Source organism: Dendrobates tinctorius, unplaced genomic scaffold (genome assembly GCF_039654945.1).
Source record: "Dendrobates tinctorius isolate UK_male_01 unplaced genomic scaffold, ASM3965494v1 ptg000036l, whole genome shotgun sequence".
Lineage (NCBI taxonomy): Eukaryota > Metazoa > Chordata > Amphibia > Anura > Dendrobatidae > Dendrobates > Dendrobates tinctorius.
In genome coordinates, this window is record NW_027361704.1 from 38,479,004 (window position 1) to 38,486,702 (window position 7,699).

Below are 7,699 nucleotides of genomic sequence, written 5' to 3' on the forward strand. Positions count from 1 at the left end.
TTTTCTTCTTTGGCAGCCTCAGTGACTTTTTGGGCTATTGACTTCATTCTATGGGGAATTATACTTGTTATTTATACTCCTTATATTAGATATTTTTCAAACACTGTAGGGCTCTTCTCAGGAAGTATTGACTGTTACTCTTTGTCATGTGCTATGCACTTTATATGTTGGTATAGGATCTTATTGTATTGTCCAGTCATTTGTGTTCCTCTGTCCCCATCATATTGTCTGTATTATATGTTATGACATTGAGAATGTTATTGTTTCATATTGGTGCCTTTACATTCTGCAGCCAGCGGCCAACATGTTGATTAGATTATTTTAATTGTTTTTAAGTGTGGTGTCTTTTGCTGCTCTCTTGCTGCTTTTTGTGTATTCTATAATAAAAATTATATTTATACAAATATTTGCTTTTTGGCGTGGTGATCCCACATACATGCATAGTCCCTTTCTCTTTTTTTGCACCTTTGCACCTGTTGTAACCTGAAGCCTTCCTTAAATGAAGTCTACTTGAACTAATGCTTTATCTCGTCTTGTCTTGTTTCCCTGAGCCGGCCGTCTGGTTCAGCTGCCGTGGTGGCTCACCCCCTTGGTCTTGCCCCTGACACTCCCTGTATAGGGGTGGTTCTCATTAGGTCAGCTCGCCCTAGGTGGGTGGGTGCCACGGCCCAGAGGGTCCACTCTTTCTAAGAGGAACAACTCAGCGTAAGCTGACACTTCGTCACAATTTCGCTGATACGTTTTTTGCAAAAAATGTATACAAAGTCACTCTACCAAGCATCAAGGTATATCCATATCAGAGCAGTCCCTAACCGATGTATTTAAAACCTGACCATGTGTATGGTACTTATATGAGCAGGATTCAGAAAGGTAAACAAAAACACAAATGTCCAAAAATAAAAAATACACTGCAAAAAATGCATAAAGGTAATAATAATAAGGGTATTTAGTAAACATAATTTTGATCAAAAGCATGTACAAGCCATCCCGTTGTAGAGTTGGTGGGCCGGGCTGGGGGGTGGTCCCACTGTATACCGTGCAGTAACGTACAGACACAGGCTGGAGGCAGCTTCGGGTGCAACATGTACAAGTTTATTCGCTTTCTCGCCGTCCACCAGATGGCCTCTCACCACACCGCACTTCTCTGCACAACTCTCCGGTTACAGAACACCTTGTGACACGTACTTTCTCCATTGACGTATATGTACTTACCGTCCCTTTTACACTCTGCGATGTTTCTGACAGCTCCGTCACTGTGGCCGCCGTAGACCTATGCACCAACAGTAATTTTACTAGTCAAACGTCGTTCCAAATACGGTGTCCCACACCCAGAGCCTCGTCTATACTGCGGTACTTTATGTCAGGACCACCCCCATGACTTTCTCTCTCCTCAGTCCCCCTGGTTAGGTTTTCCTCACAGTGGCACAACTGTCACTTGTCACTTGAGCTCCCCCTGGGGACTGGAACTTTCTGGAACTCTCCTTCAAATTTATATCTTTCCCGGTACCCTATAACTACGCGCCCCATGACCAATGGTTTCTTAAGCCCTAAGCTGATGTCAAGTCCTATGCTCACACTCCTCCCTGCCCTCTAATGGTCAACCCAAGGTACTGCACGTCCACTACACTTTCCTAGCTGTTTCCCCACTGTAATAACTGACACCTGTCTAAACTGTGCAAACCTTCCTCTCTCTATTCTGGCAAGTCCGTCCGTCCGGTCACCTTCCCTACACTGCCACGTCAAGGCAACCCTTGTGGGACAGTCCTAACTCTAGTATTTAAAACCTTTCCACTTGCCAAGTGACATAAATGTGAACAAGGATCGAGGGACTGAACCACCATTAAAAGCATAGGCCAGACAGGATGGATTTCCCAGCACAGAAAAAGGGCGGTCACACCCATATATGCACAATGAACTGAATAAAAAACAGGAATCTGAACTGAGAAAGTAAAATAATGTGTATGCACAATGTAAGTGCATATTAACACATGACCATTACACAGAGAAAACAAAAAAAACACAAATATCCCAAAATAAAAAATATACTGCAAAAAAAGCATAAAGATTAGGGAGTTCTCCACCCCTCCCTTGTGGGCCATGTACATATAAGCAGTCTTCCACAGCATGTCCACATCGAACATTACCTTTCTGAATCCTGCTCATATAGGTACCATACACATGGTCAGGTTTTAAATACTGCTCTGACATGGGTATAACTTGACGTTTGGTAGAGCGGCATAGTATACATTTTTTGCAAAAGAACGTATCAACCAAATACCCTGTTTTATCATCTTTTTACTAGCACTTACTGTTTACTGTTGCTTTTTTACAGCAAAGTATTTTTATATGTTTGTTATATTGTGTTTTTCTTTGTTTCAGTCTTTTGGTGGTGTGAACACTGTCCTACAGACTTGTTCACTGTGTGTGGCGCCCCTGAGGCTTCAGTCGCCACAGAGGTACTGCACCTTCTCCTAAGGTGTAGTGCCCCACCATCCAGGTAGGGTGAGAACTCCCTTCCACATTCCAACACCTGCACCCCACACACAGGATAGTTCAGCAGGGACCCATCCATGCTTTATGCTGGAAAGGTCATAGGGTGCCTTTTGTGGTCCCTGACTTCGTAACACGAGAGGTGCTGGGGAGGTGGGTGGAGTTAGATATAAAAGAGAGGGAAGGTGTAGGATTTCAAGTGAGTCCGCTGAAGAAAGCAGGCGGAGTAGGAAAGGACAGCCACTCAGTGACGAGTGGGGATCCCTGGAAGAAGGGATGGAGGAAGGAGTGCTACAGCTGCCCCAGTAAACTGGGCCAGCTGGCACGGGAAGGAAGAGAAGGAGAAAGAGACGTAGACTGGAGACTACAGATTCCATAAGAGAGATAGAACAGATCGGAACGAAGGAGAATAGAAGGACGGTGGGAAGCAGTTTGTGAAAGAGAGATAACACTTCCAGTCCAGAGCGCAAAGGTCGGGGCCAGGTCCCCGAGGTTGATTGGATCTTTATGTCCGGCAACAGACACCGGAGGAGTAGTGAGCCACTAAAGCCTTACTCTCATCATAGACTTGGGACACAACAGCAACTGGATAGTGAGCTGGGACGCAGAGAGGAGTCCCCGAAGCAGGCTACAGCTGTCTGTCATACAAGTAGAGACTAGGAACAGCTAGAGAGATGCATTCCAGGGTAACTAAGTACCGAAGTGCTTCGCACCTAAAAGGCGCATTGGAGGAGTCGTTCAGTAAGGTACATATTGGCGGAGTGTGGAGGGGAGAATCCTATCTTGCCTGGAGGTTGGCTGGGGCCCTGACCTGAAGAACACACTGCGGAGGCAGGTTGTTGTGTGAACTGAAAACAGTGAGTAAAGCTTTGGAACTACATACTCTGGTGTCCTCCAGTTATTCCAGCACCGCTACACCTGGGTACCTGCACCTACACCAACTGTGCCTCCCCACCATTACTTCATCTACACTGCTCTGGGACAACAGCTCCACCTGTGGGGAGCTATACCTTCTTTGCTTCACCACACCATTAGTCCCAGCGGATCTGCAAGCAGCGTTGGCTTACCATCTCCCCTGCCAAACACCACGGGTAGCGTCACGAACTATTCCAATAAACTTTAACACCATTAACATCACCGCCATTGATATTGGGCTCCCAGGGCCACGGACCGGGTCACTGCTGCTGTGACACATTCCCCCTGACACCGGCCCGGTACCGAGTATCCCGCTGCACTGGGTGTGAGGGGCGACCCATGTGCTTGTCCCAAGTGTTTATATTCACATATTGAACAGTGTGGTACCTCCATCAGACGCCTGATTTATCTGTGGGCTATAAATTGTGGCATTTCAGGCCTACATTCACCTTTTTTGCTGTGTCTTCCCCTAGTTCTATAGACTTTTTTGGGGTAAAAAATAAAAAAATACAGGCCACATATTGAAGTGTGGTATCTCTGTCAGATGCCTGATCTATCTGTGGGCTACAAATTGTGGCATTTCCAGCCTCAATTCCACTGTATTTGCTGTGTCTTACCCTAGTTATTGACACAGGTTTGATAACAAAAAATACATTTTTACCTACATTCCAGATATTTTAAAGTGTGGCTTTCCTGCACACAGATCACATACAAGTTCACTCCCAATTCAACCATTTGTAGTGAACGTGGAAAATATTGTAGTCCGTAATTGGCAAGGCGTGTGGCAATAGGATGGGGATGTGGACGTGATGGTGATGATGATGGTGCATGAAGAGGCTGAGGCCATGGGCAAGCTGAAATTGTGCCACAAAAAACACCAACATTTTCTCACATGACCTTCCTGTCTGAATTCATAGGGGACAGCAGAATAGCACTATTGAAACCAGAGCAGTGTCAAAAAGTTGTTGTTTGGATAGCGGATAATGCTTCCAGTCACTTTTTCACCACCACCAGCACCCTGTCTGAGTAGACGTGAGTCTGGACCACATATTCATCGCCCTGATGCTCCTTCCTCCCGCCATGCTGAGTGCCCGGAGAAAACTGATCCCACACTTTGACACTCTGAAGAGCTGTTCACTTTTCCGTTTATAGATTTGGGTCTCTTGCCTGGTCCACTTGAAGCGGGCAAGATGAGATCGCATGTAGGGTGTCATAACAAGTGGACGATGATGAGACACAATTGCCAGAAAGTCAGGAGGAGGACAAGGGTGCAGAAGTGGAAGACGAGGTGGTGGATGATATAGTAACTGACCTAACCTGGCAGGAGAACATGCAGAGCAAGGACAGCAGCACACAGAGGGAGGAAGGCGTAGCAGCCCAACAGGCAGGAGGTGCAGTGTGGTGTCCACAGACACAAGGCGGGCAACCATTCCTCGTAACACCAACATGACGGAAGTTGTCAGTACAAGTGTTAGGCCTTCCCAAGTCTGGTTGTTTTTTAAAGACTCTGCCGATAACCCCAAAAAGGCCATTTGCACCACCTGCCATGCTCGCATCAGCAGGGTTAGCAAAACTACCAGTGTGACCACCACCAGCATGATCGGCCACATGGCAGCAAAGCACCCCACTTTGTGGGCTGAACACTAGGCTCCAGGAACAGTTTCTGTGGGTGAAAACACTGCTTCTTCCACTGTTTGTGTAAGCCAACCCCTGTCCTGCACCTGTCGTTGCCCAAACTCAACTACCACCATCATCAAGCACGTCCATGTCCTTGTCCCAGCACAGCCTTCAGTTGTCCATACCCCAGTCATTGAAACACAAGCATAAATACTCAGCCAGTGCCCCACGGGCCAAAGTACTAAATTCACACATTTCTTGTCTGCTTGCACTCAAAATGTTGCCTTTTAGGCTCATTGATATGGAAGCTTTCCACAACCTGATGGCGGCGGCCATCCCAAGGTACTCGGTCCCCAGCCGCCACTATTTCTCCCAGTGTGCTGTCTCGGCATTACACAAGCACGTGTCCCACAACATTACCCGTGCCCTGAAAAATGCTGTTACTGGGAAAGTCCACCTAACTATGGACACATGGACAAGTGCTTCTAGGCAGGGATGCTTCATCTCGCTGACAGCATACTGGGTTAACATAGTGGAAGCCGGGACCCAGAGGGACCGTGGGATGGAACACGTCCTTTCGTCGCTGAGGATTGCAGTCCCTATGTCTACAGCTCCTGCACCCCCTCCTCCTCCTCCTCTTCAGTCTCCATCTCTAAAATGACCACATCAGTCACAAGCTGGAAGCACTGCAGCACTGTCTCAGCCAAGCGTCAACAGGCTGTACTGAAGCTAATATGCTTAGGTGAGAAACCACACAATGCTGAAGAGTTGTGGACAGCTCTGAAAGAGCAGGTAGATGTGTGGCTGACAACACTGAACCTACAGCCAGGCATGGTTGTGTGTGACAATGGCCGGAATCTGGTGGCAGCTCTGAGGTGAGGTGAGTTTTTCAAAACTTACCCGAAGCTGCCAGATCTGCTTGTCAAAGTACGCCATCTGTGTGCCCATTTTAGAAAGTTAGCTCCAGCTTCCGCCGCCCTTGCTGTGCTTCAGCAGCATTTGCAGATTCTGGCTCAACGACAGGTGTGTGTTGCTCCCACGCATGGGAACTCAACACTGCACATGTTGGAAAGGATTTGTGAGCAGAAGAGGGCAGTTGTTGACTACCAGCATCAACAAGGCCATCGGTTTTCAGTTCAGACTCCACACATAAGACCTCAGGAGTGGACATGGACTTATTTTAATTAGAAACACAGTCGCATTTGAACTCATCAGCGAATACTCTGACTCTGCAGGAAGGTACTTAATTTTAATTTGCTTGATTCATAATCATCTTACTACAATAGTAAATATTTACGTGCCCAGTCATTGGCAAATGCGTTTTTTTAACGATCTAGACAAAAAAATTGAAGAGATTAAAAAAGGCACCACTATTCTAATTGGAGATTTCAATATTGTCCCAAATGGCTTAATTGATTCAACATCTCCCACTAGGTCTTCATTTCCGGAGCTTAAACAATGGCTTAGTAATCACGAATATCTTGATGTCTTTAGATGTTTGAACACATCTTCTCGAGAATACACCCATTTTTCTGAAGCACATAAGACCTTTTCCAGGATCGACCTTTTTTTGACAGATTCTCTCCCAATTTCAAAGTTTAAAAAGATAGAGATTCTACCCAGATCTTTCTCTGACCATTCCTCGATTGTTGCCGAGGTAATTTTGGGAAGTTGGACTAAACCATGCTTTTTATGGAAGTGTGATTCTGCGCTTTTTTTTAATCCAAACTCAAAAAAAGAAATTGAAATAGCTCTAAAAAATTATTTTGCAGAAAATGACATTAACAATTTGAGTCCTTTTACGATTTGGAATGCTCATAAAGCGGTAATTAGAGGGGTCATGATCTATTTGACTTCTTCCAAGAAAAAGCAAAATAGGGAAAAAATTTACAAATTACAATTGGATCTTAAAAATAAAGAAGAAATTTTGCAGAAATCATCTTTACCCCCACCTAATATCCATTCAGAAATTCTTCAATTAAGATTGGAATTAAGGTCAGCTTTATTCAACGAATATGATAAGTTTGCTAAGTCCATGAAATCTAATTATTACTCGTCATTCAATAAGCCAACAAAACTTATGGCCCAAAAATTTAGAGCTATGAGAATTAAAAGTAAAATTAATAAAATAGAACACAATGGATCTCTCTTAGAACACCCTAAAAAAATTGTTGATGCTTTTGCAACTTATTATTCCTCGATTTATAACCTTAAATTTAACACAGATATTCCACAACCCGATAGTATGGAGATAGATAATTTCCTTTCCCCTTTGGATCTACCAAAAATTAGCCAGCAGCAATTGACTAGTCTTGAAGCTCCATTTTCAGCGTTTGAGGTTATGGAAGCCATCAAGTCACTTAAAAAGAAAAAATCACCTGGCCCTGATGGTTACTCCAACGAGTACTACCAAGCCTTTGCCTCTATTTTATCTTCATATTTATCACTAATGTTTAACGAAGCGATTCGGGTTGGTGAATTTCCACCTGAGATGCTACGAGCCAACATAACTGTAATACCTAAACCTAAAGGAGATTTAGAGTTGGTAAAAAACTACAGGCCTATTTCCTTAATAAACATGGATGTAAAAATCTTTTTAAAAATTATAGCAAGTAGGTTAAAGAAAATTTTCCCCGATATAATTCACAAAGACCAACTTGGCTTTATTGAAGGACGT